The sequence below is a fragment of the Zonotrichia leucophrys genome, chromosome 12 (assembly GCF_028769735.1).
Source record: "Zonotrichia leucophrys gambelii isolate GWCS_2022_RI chromosome 12, RI_Zleu_2.0, whole genome shotgun sequence".
NCBI lineage: Eukaryota > Metazoa > Chordata > Aves > Passeriformes > Passerellidae > Zonotrichia > Zonotrichia leucophrys.
This window is the reverse complement of record NC_088182.1, coordinates 1,102,451-1,119,033: the sequence shown is the minus strand read 5'-3', so window position 1 is coordinate 1,119,033 and position 16,583 is coordinate 1,102,451. Positions and strand designations below refer to the sequence as shown.

Here is a 16,583-nt window from a genome sequence, read left to right as displayed (position 1 = left end):
TTGTCCCATCAATAACGAGGCTCTTTCTTCTGAATTGCTTGGTGTGAGCCAAGAAATCTCATATTATCTAATTAGGGCCAGCTCTGCCTGCATAATGAATACAGCAGCAGCAAAAGCCATTTGTTCTGGGCATTTTGTGGTGGTTTTATCATTAAAAACTCCTGTCTCACACACCCTACACCTGTTTAAATATAAAAACCAACTCTGTAAATAAACTGGTTGCACCCCTGGGGCAGCTCCAGTGGGACACAGCCTGCCTGAACCCCAGAGGGGCTGGAGGAAAACCCAAAGTGAAGGATTTGGGGTTTTGGGCTTTTGTTGTTTGGTGGTTTTGTTTGTTGGTTTGGTTTTTCTGTTTGTTTTGGTTTTTTTAAAATTTTATTTTCTTTTTTCCTTCAGTTGATTTTTTTCCTTTTCCGTTTCCTTTCCCCCCTTTTCCCCTTTCCCCTTTTTTTTTTGCTTTATTTATTTTATTGAAGGTTTGGTTGGAGAATATTTAAGGGCAGTGTCTTTCTTCTCTCAGTTTTTAATTTCCAGGCAGGAACTGTGATTTCAGCAGCTCCTCTTCAGTTTCCAATCCCAAGTGTAGTCGGGTTCAACTGCCAGAATTTGTCTGAAGGATGGAAAAAATTGGGAAAGTAATTGAAGAAAATGTTTGGGAGTTGTTACAATGAAATAATGAGAACCAGGGGAATGTAATTAGCAGGTAATTATCAGAGGGGTTTTGCAGCGGGTTAGGACCTGCCCTTCCAGCTTCTCCTGGCTTTGAGGGACGTTTCATAAAGGCTTTTCTTGAGGTGAAAAGTTGGAAAACTGCTCCTCATCACTGCTGCTTGTTCCCATCCCTCTGTACAGGTAACTTGGCTGGACTCTGCTTTTCCCACCGAAAATTTGGGGACATTGCTCTGAGCAGGGCAGATTTGAGAGCCTTTCACTGGCCTGGGTGTTTGAAATGAGGGGAGGAGGTGCTGGGAATGGTTTGGGAAGGTGGGGATTGGTCAAAGGCTGCACTGATGGCCTTGGGAGTGTTTTCCCAGCTCAGTGAAATGAGGAATGAGGAATCCATCAGCCAAACTGGGGGTGTGATCCCGGGAGCAGAGCCTCCCTGGCCAGGACAGGAATTCAGGGCTGGCCTCACCTGTGGGCTCTGTGCATCGGGAGGGGGCTCCAGTCTGAACTGGGAGCCTCCCAGTTTGCCAGTGACCCATCAGGAGCGCAGCCTGCTTGTGCTGATTATCAAAGTGGATTTCAAACTCCTCTAATGCACAGATGATCTGTTTGTCCTTGAAGTTTACTATAACAAAAAAAAAGTCATTTATAACCTACAAATGAGTGCAAGTTTTAAAAAACGAATGCAGGAGAATGCAGAGGTGGGGAGTGGGGGCTCTGCTTGCTGGGATCCCCAGGACAGAGCAGCTGCAATGGGCCCCAAGGATGCTCTGCCACAGCTCCGCTGCCACAACGAGTGAGAGCAGGGAGCAAGGGAACATTTCACAGCCCGAGGAGCTGCCGGCACCTGGGCAGGGCAGCAGCCCCGCAGTGCTCCAGGGGATGCTCTCGTGTGCCGCTTTCTGCTGCAAACAAAGCCAGCCTGTGGCTGCCTGTTGCCAGATGACTCAGAATAATGACACTGCGAGCAGTAAACAGTTTTAATTTATACAGGTGACATTTAAAATGCAAATCAGACCTTAAGATAATTGCTGGAAAGAAGGGAGCCTCTGTTGGTTTGGGGAATGTTTCCAGTTTCTATGGAAATTGTTTGCAATGCGGTGAGAGGAGGAAGGAGCTGGAGCTGCTCCTGCCTGGGCACAGGAGCTGGGCCAGGGGAGCTTCTGGGGCAAAAAGTTCTCAAAGCTGCTGGAAAAAGAGCATTTTCCTTTCCTCTTGACATTGCAAATGCAGGTGGATGGAAATGTGGTGATGTCCCCATAAATGTGAATGCCTAAATCTGCTGGGCAGGGCAGGGTTAGCTGGGGTTTGGGAGGGAGCCCTGAGCTGTTTCTGCTGCTCAGTGGATTTTGGGAGCTCTGCCCTGACCTCCCAAAGCAATCATTTCCTCTTTGTCCCCTCAGAGGGGACCTCAGCATCTTTATTTATCTGGTTTAGAGCAGATTTGTGCTCTCTGTACAACCCCAATCCTGTTTGCTGCTCTGATCCCATCTTCCTCTCCTGGAGCTGGACTTGCAGCAGAGGCTTTGGGGATTTTTTGATGGGAATTACCTGAGTGCTTTTCCCCGATTAACCTCCCACAAACCCTTTAAGTGACCTGCCATTAATCCCCTTTGTGCTCAGCTGTTCCCTGCCCACCCGGCTGCCTGGAGATGCAATCTCCTCCTCCCCATGGCCGGGAATGTGGAACAGCAGCTCCCACCTTGCACTGGAACTGCAAGAGGCTCTTGATGCATTTTTCATTTTAATGTTACCTTTTAATTCTTTGCATCCCCTACCCTGGAATAGAGCAACAGGCTGTTCTGTCTGCTCTATCTTTAATTGGGCCTCCTTAGCAGGTTTAAAGAGGTTTTCATACTCAGGTTAATAACCTGCGCTTGCACTTCACTCGAATGTTTTTATTCAGTGATCAGCTGTTGGTGCAGGTTTGAGGACTCAGCAAATCCCTGAGTTATTTATAATAAATCCTGAAACCACCTGATAGCTATTACAGACTCTTTAAAATTAATGCCACCCTCATTTGCTGCTGTTTGTAACAGCCCCAGTTCCTTAACCGCTGATAAATAATGCATAAAAAGCAGGGTAAGGAGCAGATTGGTGTCTGTGCCCACCTTGCCTGTCTGAATTTCAGGAATGGCCCTGGCACAGGTGAGCAGGGCTGGGACAAACTGAGCCCCAGCAGGGCTCTGACACCTCCTGTGTCCCACCTGAGCACACTCACACTGCACAAGGGATTGAATTCAGGCATGGCAATTAAGGGAACAATTATCTCCCGTGTCCTGGGCTGATCTCTGGGTCATCCCAGCATTATCCCTTTTGATCTCATTATGAATTTAAAATATGTAATAAATTGGCTCCTGATTCGGTGGGAAAGGCCAGGCTTGCTTTCTGCAGGAGACAAGGGTGGGTGTAATGGGAAGATCTCAAGGACAAGGGGAGCATTGCTCCGGAGGGAGGGAGTGAGCAGAGCTGAGCAGGAGCTGTGCAGGTGCAGGACCTTCCAGGGCCATCCTGCCCCAGGGCATCCCAGGGCTGGAACCTGGCCCGGGGGCAGCTGAGGGCTGGGGCCCCATCAGAAACTCCTTTTGGGCATCCAGGGGTGGGGAGGCCTGGCTGGCTCCAAAAGGGGCACCTGAGGGACCCCAGCTCTTTATCCCTCTGGGATTCTTGGCATCCTGCTGGGGAGGGTGGGCAGGTGGGGAACAGCTCAGTGTGTGCTCATGGCAAGGTCACAGCAGCCCTGGCAGGTGCAGGACATGCACTGCGCCCAGCTGAGCTCTGCTGCCCACGTTAAATCCTGATTTATCTTGGTTTTGTTTGGTGCTTTTTTATACCTTTGTACCATTTTGTCATGATCAAAGCACCCACTCAAAAAAAGCTCAGTATAAGCAATAAATAACTGTTTTCCTCTGGGAAACAGGGCCGGGCAGGAGTGTGGGGCTCTGGCAGCACCCATGGCATCCCCAGCTGGCAGGGGCAGCCCAGGTGAGACAGGCCTGGTTCTCACCTGGGGGTGCAGAGCGAGGCTGGGGCTGCCCCCGGGTCCCTGTGAGTGCCCAAGGCCAGGCTGGGCAGGGCTGGGGCAGCCTGGGGTGGTGGGAGGGGTCCCTGCCATGGGATCATCCTTGGGGTCCCTCCCAGCCCACAGCACCCACAGCCATGGGCCCCTCTGGGTCTGTTCTGGGCTGTTCGTGCAGTGTCACCCTGTGGGGAATGGCAAAGGGAAGAAGATTTGCAGAGAGCTGTAAAAGCAGATTTTAGAGACAGAAAGAACAGAATAACAGGGTTAGCTGCAGCTGCAAAGTCTATATGCAGAAAAAGTTTCAATGGTATTGTAAGCAAGGATATAAAACAATAGCCTGAGTTTTAGGCTTGGTTAAGATAGACATTAAGACTGTAGGAAAATTTGTTTAGTAAGTAGAAGGCTTTCACTTACTAATGGTGCATTGTGTGTTGTTAATAGAAGACAAGCCTTTTCCACCTGAATTTGCTGACACACAGGGTGGAAACCATCTCATCTCTGGTACCAATCCAATTCTTAATGCCTGACCCCAGCTCCCCTCCATTGTCTGTCCCCGTGCAGCACCTGCCCTGGATTAATTAAAACATCTTGTGCTGCAATTTGGCAGAGCAGCCTCGATGGGCACCTGTTTAGTGAGGAGCTGCAGCGTTTTCTCAACGTTAATGAGTGATGGGAGACTCCTGGTGCCCTTTTCACCCAGGTCCTGCTCAAATCACCGCCTGATCAGCCTTAATTACAGCAGTTAATTGGCTGTTCCCAGCCTGGCAGCTGTTTAGGCAAACATTCCATGGCTCAGGGGTTGGTGAGGAGCCCCTGCAGCTGGGCAGGGACAGAGGCAGGCAGGGCTGGTGAATGAACCCTGAAGGTTCTGCAGGGCCCCACCTGCCACAGCCAGCAGTGATGATGATGATGATGATTATTATTATTATATTATTATCATTATTATTATTATAATTGTAATATATGAAATTATTATTATTATTATTATTATTATTATCATTATCATTATTGTCATCATTATTGTCATTATTGTCATTATTGTCATTATTGTCATTATTATTTCCTAGCCCCATGGTTGAAGGAGTCAGAGCTCTTCATTTCTCGGTCTCAAGGCTGTTTATTGTATTTTATCTATAAAATTCTGTCTCCTGTCCAGCCAAGGTCCGCTCAGCAGGTCAGTTCCAGGCATTCTGCCCACCCTTGAGTCAGTGTTATCTTTTTATTCTAAAAACTACCTGTACAATATTTACAGTTACTTCCCAATACCTATCACCTATGTTAGACAGTGAGCTTCTACTCTAAACCAATCCAAAAGTGCCAACATCACAGCAGAAGATGGAGGCCAAGAAGAAGAAAAAGAAGGAGAAAGGCTGGACACGCTCAGATCCCTCCATCTTGCCCCCTGAACCCCCATTCTAAAACCCCAAAAATCAATTTTTCACCCTGTGATAAATTCACTATCATTCTACTTAAACTGTCATGGCTTGCAGATCCTCATCTAAGGTTGGTAATTTGCTCCATGGGTCATAATCAAAACCACAGTGGTCTTGGGCTCTGTGTCAGGGTCTCTGAGCCCCTGGCAGGGTCCTGGCACTCCAGGGATGTCCTGAATTCTGACAGGTCTGGTTTTGGCTGTGCTGGGAGAATTGCTCAGCAACCCCGATGGAAAACCCATCCCTGGCACCATCAGCGCTGCCCTGCCCTGGCAGCACCGTGCACGGGCAGCTCAGGCTTGTCCCAGGGCAATCATTCACATTTATTTCCACTTGCCATCCGGTGTTTGCAAGCCCCAAGGGATCTCTACCCCAAATTAATTGGCATAAGTGCAGAGGTGTTGCTGCAGGCCCAGGGCTTTGGTTTGGGGGGATTTTCCCCAGCCCCCGGGTGCCAGGCAGGCACAGGGGTGCAAAGGTGAGGGCACAATCACAACTGGCACAATCACTGCTTTTCCTTTTCCCCTGTTCTGGCAAGGAGTCCTCTACATCTTGTAACCGTTCCCAGGGGAGAGCATGAATGCTGCAGCCAGATTAAGTCAGCATGAGCAGAATCACATTTTCTGGGGGGTTTGGGAGGCTGTAGCTCATTATAATTATCCAGAGGACGCAGCCAAATTGTTTAAACACCCTGTGAGTGTCAGAAAATGAGCTGAAACTCAAAAAATGAAGACATAAATAGTGATAACAGGCTGTTCCAGACTTGTTTTCAGAAATGGATGCCTGGATTTGGGAAAGGAGTTTTATAAGGGCTATATAAGCCTTATTTAAAAGTGATTTTTGAAAATCCTTTTGAACAGTTGCTGAGACTCATCCACTGATAATTCCGTTTGTGAAAAATGAGAATCAGGAGGAACCTGCTGGAGTTTTCCTGGTGCAGGGATGCTGGAGCCTGGCTGGGAGCCCCCAGGTGCTCAGAGGGAAGGGGCTGCAGGCTGGGCAGCTCTCCTCTCATCTCCTCCCTCTCACGGGGAGCACAGAGAGAGCGGAGCAGGAAGGGCACAGGCTTCACTAAATCCCAATTATCCCTTGATTAAGCCCGCAGCAGGGATGAAGTTTTCAAAAGTGCCGTTTCTGCAGCAATTCCAGGGATTTTGGCTCTGTGGTTCTGCAGTTCCATCCCCAGCCACGGGGCCGGGCTCGGGGCTCTGAGATGTCTGAAAAACCAGATGGTACCAAAAATCTGCTCCCACCCCCAAAATCTGCTCCCATTCCTCCATTCCCAAAATCTGCTCCCATTCCTCCATTCCTAAAATCTGCTCCCGTTCCCCAAAATCTGCTCCCACCCCCAAAATCTGCTCCCATTTCTGCCAGTCCCAAAATCTGCTCCCAGTCCCAAAATCTGTTCCCATTCCTCCAGTCCCAAAATCTGCTCCCATGCCCCAAATCTGCTCTCATTCCTGCCACTCCCGAAATCTGTTCCTATTCCTGCCATTCCCCAAACCTGCTCCCATTCATGCTTCTCCCAAAATCTATTCCCACCTTCAAAATCTGCTCCCATTGCTCCATTCCCAAAATCTGCTCCCAGTCCCAAAATCTGCTCCCATTCCTGCCATTCCCAAAATCTGCTCCCATTTCCAAACGTGCTGCCCTTCCTGCCCCTCTCAAAGCTGGAGGAAAGCTTTTTCACCTCCCTTTTCTTCCCTGCCCCAGGCAGGAAACCTGTTCAGCTCAGGTGGTGTCAATAATCCTGTTTATTTAGTCTGGGATTTAAAACTCCTCGGGATTTCTGCTTCTCCTTTTTCCCCCTTTTTCTTTGTTCCTTAATCCTCTTTTCTTTAGCACTGAGGAATCCCCAGAGCCGTTCAGAGCAAACCCCAACCTTTGTGCCCGAGGATGGAGCTCTGAACTGCCGGTCCCTTTCTGCAGGTACTTGAATTCTCAGGGAATAAGCAGCTGTGAAACGGGTGTTGGATGGGTCTGGCTGCAGTTTGCTCTGTTCCAGGTGCCCCAAGAGCTCTGAGCTCACAGGATTTTGGGAGAGATGAGAGGTTTGCTGTGCTGGGGCAGCCCAGCAGGGATGGAATTCCCTGGGCTCTCCCTGCTGGAGGTTTCTGGCTTGGTTGTTCCCGTTCCCAGTGCTCAGGCAGGAGGGCCCAGCCATCCTCTGCCATCCCTTCAGAGACCAGCTCCAGGCACACCAAACCTGCTCTCTCTGCATTAGAAAGAGCAGTGGGTGACGGGGATCTGGTTCCCCAGGCTGACTCTGAGATTAAAGTGCATCCTCCAGTGCCCACAGCCCTCTGCCTGGCTCTGGGAAGCAGCCCACCCCATAAAAATAATGGCATTTGCATGTTTTTCTAGTAGGAGTTGCCCAGAGTGGTGTTTTGGGCAGGCTCCAGGAGCTCTGTTCCCCCTCTCCACTGATTCCTGCTTTGTTAGGCACTGTGATTCCGTGGGATTCCTGAGGCAGGAGTGAGATCCTGCCCAGGCTGGCAGCACCAGCCCCAGCACTAATGGAGCAGTGCAGGGCTCTTAATGAGCTCGGGTTTATTTACAGCTGGGGAAGATGGAAACAAACTGAAAAACCTCCTGGCACTCTTCTCACAGAGTTAAATAAATAAATTGGCCGCACACTTAAATGCAATGAACACGTACAAATACAGTTAGCACACGGAATAAATACAAATTATCTCTGGCCACTGACTCCTCTGATGCCCAGGGAGTGCAGCCAGCCACTCAAGGAGCATCAATGCAAATAGTACAAGAATGGTCATTATTAGAGCAAATACAATTACAAGGGCAGTGAGAGGACAAGGGGGAATGGTCTCACACCGACCGAGGGCAGGGTTGGATGGGATACCGGGAGGAAATGGGGCTGGATGAAAGAGCAGCAGCAGTGCCAGCTCCTGGGCTGCCTGGAGAGGGAGGCACAGCCTCAGGAACAGCAGAGCCTGCAGGCAGAGCCCAGCCTGTTCCCAAACCTGGGGTGGGTGAGCTCTGTGTGCCTGCTGTGGGCACTGTGTGTGCCACCCCTCCCTGCCATCCCTCCCTGCCATCCCCAGGCTCCACATCAGCCACCCAGCCTGGCCCTGCCCATTCCCCAGCCAGCTCAACCAGCTGCAGAACTGCAGGAATGGCAGGAACTGCAGGAATTGCAGGAATTTACCCTTTTCTCCACCAGTTCTGGCCAGTTTGGCCATTCCAAGGCTGCTCTCCAGAGCTGTGACAGCAGAGCTGAGTAAGGAACATCCTCACCCCAGCTCTGCCTCTCCTGCCCACGGCTGCAGCCAGAGGGGATGGGATGGGATGGGATGGGATGGGATGGGATGGGATGGGATGGGATTTGTGGGCAGCAAGGTGAGGTTTGTGAGGGCAGCTAAATGGCAAAAATAATCAGTGCTCCATGTGTGGCCCTTTGGTAATAAAAAGATAAAGCAGAGCTGTTACATGGGGAAGGAAAAGGAGTGGAAAGTGGGTTTGAACAGTAAAGATGGCTTTTTAAAATTAAAAAAAAATAAATGTTGAGATCAAAATATTTTTGCTCAGTAATTAGGGATTTCATTTTTCCTGTAGCTAATGGTGTTTGCGAGGCAGTGCCTTGCTGGGTAATTTTTAATTAGAGGCTGGGACATGGATTCAAGCTCCAAAACTATCTTCTGCTTATGCTCATCCATTTTCTCCACTCTTTCTGGAGATAATGAGTCCTGCCTCCCTTCCTCACTGTCAAATTTCAGTTCGACCTTTTTGCTTGTAAATAGATTAGAAAAAATTAATCCCAGGCTGTAATAAGGTCTTTCATTATGCTGTGGGGAAGGTTATTTATGCTTTTAAGGCTTGTTCCAACCTAATAGGTGTGAAAGGAAGAGCACTTAAGCTCTCCAGTGCTGACAAGGATGTTGGATCTGAGAAATGGAAGTCACAGTGGGTTCATCTCGCTGCTGCTTTTTAAGATGAATATCAGCAGCACATGCATGAACTGGAAGATAAATCTTGAGAGAGAAAGGAAATGCGTTTTGCACCATTGCAGATGGAATTACAGCTGCACATGGCTGAGGGTGAGCAGAGGTGGGGAGCTGGGAGAGGAATTTCCTTCCAGCTGGGGGCTGGCAGCGATGGGAGCAGCTGTGGGTGCTGCACGCAGCGTCCCCAACCTCTTGGGCCATTTCCCCAAAATGTGTGAAGGGATCTCTGCAATCTCACTGAGCAGAGTGACCAAGGGGAGAGGTGCAGGTGGGTGCTGCACGCAGTGTTCCCCCTCTTGTGCCATTTCCCAGTGCTGCACCTGGCAGGACACGAAATAACACGACAAGGACACGCAGCTTTCTTAAGGTAAAAAGAGAATTTTTAATTCCTGACTCCAGCATTTATAGATTTCCAAAAGTGACAGTGGGTTGGAGGGTGACAGTGCCACCTCTCCAATGACACTGGACAAACCAACAGTCCATCAAACTTCTCTTCTTCCATGAAAGAATGCAAACCAATGAGTTATTTATATAAAGTGTGCGAGAAAGTTCCTTACAAGAATGTCAACATCAGAAGGCTCAAAAAAACTTAAAAAAGCAGGGGGACACAGCACTGACCTCTGGCTCCATGTTCTGCAGCTCAGACCTGGCTGGGGCTGGCACACCTGGCCAAAGCAGCTCACACAGGTCCCTAAACCCAAGAGCTGCCCCAGGGCAGGGGAAGCTGGGAGGAGCAGAGGAATTAATGACAGATGAGAGCAAAGCCTGGCCTGGCTGAGCCTGGCTTGGGTTGCTCATTGCACCTTCCACCTGGGCTCTCTCTTTCCTCCACAGCTGCTCTTTTAAAGAGGACATTTGTCCTGCACTGTCCACCAGAAGGTGGAGGGAAAGGCTCTCTAAGAGTGATCTCATCACGGGTAAGCCCCAAAGCCTCAGTGAAAGCCACCAGTGACCACTCACTGCCCTTTTAACGCTTCTTGCTGGGATCTGTCTGGGGAAGCTGCACAGTGCCTTTGGAAAGGTGAAACCTCTGCAGGCTCAGGTTACTCGAGGTGTTTGAAATTCCTGTTTGAAAATCCTCTGCTGCTGGGGTTGAGCCTGGGGTGCTCTGCGGGGCATTGATAACATCACTGAATGCCCGGGCAGAGCGAAAACAGGCACTGCTTTGTCTGGGGGAAGAAATGTATTTACATCTCAACTAAGTTGTTTAAGTGTTGCTTAAATTATAATGAGTAAATTGAGGGTGCTTTGTTAATATAATTGATGTCACCAACTGGAGTTTATACTTGCTGGAGCAGTAACAAAAAATAACTTATAATAACAATTAATACTATATAATCTTTGAGATTACAGTGGATAGGCTTTAACATCCCTTCCAACCCAAGCCATTCCATGGTTCTGAAGCCTTTAAATATTTGCTGCCAGCCTGTGGGCATCCCACCCTGGGGATAAGTGAGATATGGGCACTCCATGTTCAGGAATGAGCCCTGTGGAGTCAGAGCTGTGGGACAGGCTGGCTGCCGGCACTGGATTTTGGCTCCAGCTGTGCCCAGGTTATTGCTGCTTTACCGAGAACACATCCCCAGTCAGGGTTTCACCCCAGGGCAAAGCCTGAGGGTGGCTGAGCCCAGCTGGGCTGCACCCAAAGCCCAGCCCAGCCCAGCCCTGCTCTCCCCTCTCCTGGGCTCTGTTTATACCCACACTGCTTGATTCATTACCAAATCTCTTCCCTGGCAGGGCAGGCATCTATCATTAAATCAGAATCTGTCTGGAAACAGAACAGAGGCTCCAACTTCAAAGCCTGCCACTGCTTTCCATGGAGCTCTCCTTGCTGCTTGCCTGGGAGGCTTGTTTGAAATCATGCAGGGAGAGGGGCAGGGAGAAATGAGCTCCACAGTGCCCATAATGATGCCCTGGGGTGGGTGAGCCCTGGAAATGCTCGGGGGGCAGCCGGGACAGGGACAGAGGCAGCTCCATCCCTGAGGGACAGAGGCAGATCCATCCCTGCACCCCAGAAAGAACCAAATTCCCCCGAGAGCCCAAACCCCAGGGATGCTCCAAACCCTCTGGGGACACTTCTCACCCTCTCAGTCTGCAGACTACCCTTGTTTTTGTTACCAAATCGTCTCTCTCTGACTGGAAAAGTTGGGGGTACAAAGATAACAGAACTCTGTCCTTTCCAGCCCTCTGCCAAAACCATCCTTGCTTTGTTACCACAGCCTGCAAATCTCAGCCATGCTGGGCTTAAAAAGTGTTATTAAAAGGCCATTTTGCCTTGAAACATTTCCACTTTTACAGCCTAAAGCACCCAGGTCTGTGTGTTCCGGTTGGTGTAAGCAGAGCAGGGCAATGGGAGGTGATCAAGTGTCAGACAGAGTTTGCAGTGCCTGGGAGGATTCAGGGCTGGGTAAACAGAGCTCGAACACCATCAGGTGGGGGTCAGGAGGGTTAATTCTGAACAAGTTTTAAGGGCTCATTAATTCAACCAGCGATCCAAAATGTATTTTTTAATGTACACAAGCCTTCATGTGTATTGTGACTGCCTGGCATAGCTGTGTGTGCAGGTTTGGTTTGGTTTCCATGGAATATCTGAGCCCAGGATCGGGTCACAGGGTCCAGGGAAGCACTTCCACGGTTTTGCAGGGACTTTGTGTGCTGATAAACACTGGGCAGACTGTGGCAAAACATGGAATGGCTCTGTCGTGTTTTGAGAGACTTAACACGCAGTCAGACACTCTGATCTCATTAATGTCTGCTTAATTAGGCTCAAGTGGATGATTCCAGAGCAGGAAGCCCAGCGGAGGTGGAGTTGATAACAGAGTTATTCAGGTTTGCCTGGCTCCATCTCACAGCACAGCTCCATGGCAGGGAGCAGGAGAGCTGGTCCTTCAAACGATCCCTGCTGATTCATGAGCACTCCTCAGCTAATACCAGTTATAAGATATTTATTCACTCCTGGCTACCTGGGCTGTCCCCAAAGTTCACCTTGGGGGATTGTGCTCTCGCTGAGGGTTTTGATAAAAAATTGAAATGCCCTTTTTGTTGTCCTGCAAGTCATTATGTTCACCTGATAAAAATGATTTCGCACCTAACTCCACCCATTAATCAAAAAGGTCAGTACAATAAATAGTTTTTATCTTTCCTGCCAGAAACTTTCCTTCCCCGTGCTCTTAGGAGCTGAGTGCAAGAGGAGATGTAGACAAAAGAACAGGATCTCAAAGCCTGGCTGATCAATGCCATGCAGAGACATGAATTATTGTTGAGAACTTCGGGCAGAAATGGAGCGCTCTGATGCCAGGGAGAGGCAATAGTGCCTGAGTTTCCATCCTCCAGGCACTAAAGGGGAATGAAGTAGCTTCATTCATCTTAATAAATTCATGTCCAGCATCTGCTTCTGAATGAGATGGATTTTCCTTTTCTGGAGATCTATAGGTGTGAGAATATATGGATATAAAATATGTATATGTCCCCCACACCACTGCTCTCAAACCTGGCACTCCTGATTGCTCCAGCGTGTCTGCCTGCAAAGTTTGGAGCTGGAGCTTTTGCTCCTGGGCTTTGCATTGATTATCCTGAAATCCCCCAGCCCCAGGGCTCCTGCTTTGCAGGGCTGGGCAGGGATGTGCTCCTGGGACAGCTGTGGAAAGGTGGATTGGCTTTCCTGGGAATCTGCACCTCCTGCTCGTTCCATGGGCTCTGTGCTGAGCTCCATTGATGTTTGCCCATCTGCAGTGACCCCCATGTCCACCCCTGGAGTTCCTGGAAGGCTGCAGCAGTGTGGACGTGCAGAATGTCCAGCCAGGGCTGCTCCTGCAAATGTCACGGGAAATAAATCCCCGGAGTGGCATTTGCCTTTGTGATTATTATTGTGATTGCCTTTGTGATTATTATTGTGATTACCTTTGTGATTATTGCCTCCCATCCTGGCACGGCGTGCACGCTTCCATTCCAGCATCCTGGGTGACCAGGAGGAGTTGGGTTTGCACTGCAAACGGATTTTAAATGTCCTCACATCCTCCCAGAGCCTCTCCAGGCTTGGCTGTGCCCTCCTGGAAGGGGAGCAGCACCTGCAGCCTCTCCTCTCTGCCCAGCTGCTCCCCTAAACATCTGCTCTGCACCCCAGATCTGCAGGAATGGCAGGAAAAGGGCACCCACAGATGGGGGCAGATCTGCCCTTCATCACCCAGCTGGGTTTGTTCCATTTCATCCCCCAGACCCAGCACGGGGCTCAGGGCTGGCTCCAACCTGGAGTAGCTTACTCAGAGCAGGGAAATCAGGCTCTGTGCAGGTGTTCTGAGGGACACAGTGCTCAGGGCTGGCTCCAACACGGAGTAACTTACTCAGAGCACGGAAATCAGGCTCTGTGCAGGTGTTCTGAGGGACACAGTGCTCAGGGTTGGCTCCAACCCGGAGTAGCTTACTCAGAGCAGGGAGCTCAGGCTCTGTGCAGGTGCTCTGAGGGACACAGTGCTCAGGGCTGGCTCCAACCCGGAGTAACTTACTCAGAGCAGGGAGCTCAGGCTCTGTGCAGGTGTTCTGATGGACACAGTGCTCAGGGTTGCATCCAGGTTATCTGAGAGGGCTCAGGGCTGGCTCCAACACAGAGTAACTTACTCAGAGCAGGGAGCTCAGGCTCTGTGCAGGTGCCCTGGTGGGCACAGCACTGCTGGGGTGCCCCCAGCTCACCTGAGAGCAGCCTGGCAATGAGCCACCAGCCTGCACCCAGCTCCTGGGGAGCAGATGGGTGTTTGGCCGTGTGATGCAGCCCAGCAAACAGATTTGATTGAGGGCACCATGCCTGCCTGATGTTAAACCTGCATTAACAGGGGCTCAGCAAGGCAGAGTCCACAGAAAGCCCTCAGCCAGCAGAGCACCGGGCAGGAGGTTACAGAGCTCTGAAAATTATCAATTAATTCTCCTTTCATCCAGAGGGGCAGATGGGGATGAATATTTATTTACTTTGACAGCTTTTATTAGAGGGGAAAAAGGTCTTCATTACGTGTTTTGATTTCACAGCGCAACCAAGGAAATTAGTACAATGCACAAAGCAGTAATTAAGGCTGCTAGGTCTGTGAACTCACCCCGACAAGGCAGATCTTCCCCTGCTGCAGGGCTCCTGCCTCTGTCCAGGCACTGAGGTCATTGTGCAGTGTCAGTTCATCTCTCTTTCGGATGGATTGTGTGGTTTCCCCGCTCAGAGCTGTCTCTGGGTGCCCTGGCCCTGCCAGCCTGGGGAAAGGCTCCAGCTGTGCCCAAATTGCCTGGGCTGGAGCTCTGCCTGCCCCTGCCACAGTGATGGCCAATGGACAGGTGTGTGATGGGGGCTGACCCAGCTGGGCTGAGGCAAACGGAGGGAATGACCCTGCCTTGGCCCCAGATGTTCATTTATTGGGTTTTTTGGGGCTCCCTGTGGTTCCTGGGCTCATTTCACAGACATGATGTGAGAAATTCCTGTGTGGCTCCACAGGCACTGCTCAAAGGGCTCCACACCCTGCTGAATACGTGGTAAATATATTAAGATAGACCGTATTTATTAATTAGCTTATATAAAAATGTACTTATTAATTAGATAGCTTCCTAGCTGGAAAAATGGTGTTTTAGCAACAATCTGGAATCAGACAAAATAGGGAATGATCACTGCAAGAAAGAGAGAGTTGAGATCAGATCCTTTGTTGTTCTGGGCAGTGTCACTGTGGGAAGGCACCATATGTGGTTTTTAGTGTTGCAGTGAAGTGGGAGAGAGAGGAAGAGTGGGCTGCCCTCGATTTGGCAATCACAGGGCACCAGCCTGGCCTGTTCTCACAGCTGAGAACCTTCGGCCTGCAAAGTTCTTGTTTAAAGACTTTATCTCACTGACCAGATGGTGCAATTTGTCTGCCACGGACATTTGGGAATATCTGCTGAATTTTGCATAAGGACAAGTGTTTTAATCATGCAGTGTCTTGCTGTGCTAATCTCATTTGTGTGCAGTGACCAACCCTGCTCTCATCCCTGCAATCCTGGAGTTCTTCTGGGGGGGCTTTAGTGCAGCCACCTCCCCATCCCTGGCTTTTCACTGCCTGTCCCTTGGGAATTTCTTGGGTTTAACTCCTCTTGTTGAAGCACTATGGAAATTCAGCAGGTGTGTAGGAGCTGGGATATTTAAAACCTCTCTGCCAAGTGGATCCTTTCATCAGAATGAATTCTCTGAGAGATGGAGGCAGCATTAGGGCAGAGGAGGAGCTGGGGAGCTCCTGGATGCAGAGGGGATGGGTGTGTGCCCAGTGCCCCTGCTCAGGAAGGATGCAGGGAATTCCAGAATTTGAAGAAATGTTAAAAACAGCACTGTGAGAGATGAAAGTCATTGACCTTCCATGCATTATCTGAAGGAAAAATCTCTTCCTGAGCTCCCTGGTGCTCTCCCAGCTGTGGGATGGGCTGCAGGGATGGAGGGGCTGCAGCTGGAGCATCCCCACAGCTGGTGCTGTGCCAGCTGTGCCAGCTGTGCCCCAGGGATAAAGGAGCAGCAGGTCTGTCCCACAGCCCCCATGCTGCCCGTGGTACCCACCTTGCTTTGGGATGCACATTCCAAGTTTATTTTTTATTTTTAGTTTTATTTAGGAGGCTCAGGATGGGATTTGAGCCTCGTTGCAGTTTAATTGCTGGGGTTGCCTGGAGCAATTCCTCTGCATTGACAGAGCACAGGAAAGTGGCACCCTCAGAGCAAACCTATCTGCCCTTGATTGCAGTGGGAAGGTTCACTGTTTATTATTTATTATTTATTATTTATTATTTATTATTTATTATTTATTATTTATTGTTTATTGTTTATTATTTAGGCTGTGTTTGGGGTCATGCAAGGCAGGGAATCCCGCAGCTCCTCCCACACCCCAGGGCAGCTCTGTGCTCACCTGTGAGGGACACAGACCATGGGCTGTGCTGGTGAGGGTGTCAAAGCAGCTCCCTGTGTGCCAAGGCCATGGAATTCCATGGCTGAGGATGTGTTAAATGTGCTGTTACCCCTGGAAACTGTGATGGATTGTGTGCAACAACTCTGGAGCACAACTGAACAAGCAGGCAGTTAATTACTGCAATGATAACATGTTATGGGAGGGAGCTGCACTCGTGGCCATTCATTATGATGATGAATTTCCCGCAGCTCCTCACTGGTCATCGGCAGCACTTGCATGACAAATGGCCAGGGTGCCGTGCAGAGGGAAATCCCTCCCTGCCCTTCCCTGCCCATCCAAGGAGGAGGTGTTGTTGGTGTAACAGTGCAGAGCTGCTCCAAGTTCAATATTTATATCCATTTGTACACATCACTGGCATCAGAGCGTGCTGGGACACACTGCAGAGCTGGCTTTCAGAGAGGAATTTATTCTGGGCTTCCTCTGGCCAGACAAATGCATTGCACTGCTCTGAAACCCTTGGAGGGCTGGGGCAGGGACAGGATTTGGGAGATGGTGTGGAGCAGTGGCTGGGAATGGGAGCAGTGCTTGGGGCAAGGTCCCTGAC

At 49.9% G+C, this 16,583-nt stretch overlaps 1 long non-coding RNA gene across 1 annotated transcript; it reads right to left on the bottom strand.

Annotated features, from left to right (window-relative positions):
- Positions 1-211: 211 nt before the first annotated feature.
- On the bottom strand, positions 212-964 carry LOC135453432 (uncharacterized). The gene is made up of 2 exons (XR_010441858.1): positions 742-964; positions 212-613 (listed from the first exon to the last, which is right to left on the bottom strand). It is a non-coding gene; the product is annotated as an uncharacterized LOC135453432 (long non-coding RNA).
- Positions 965-16,583: the final 15,619 nt, after the last annotated feature.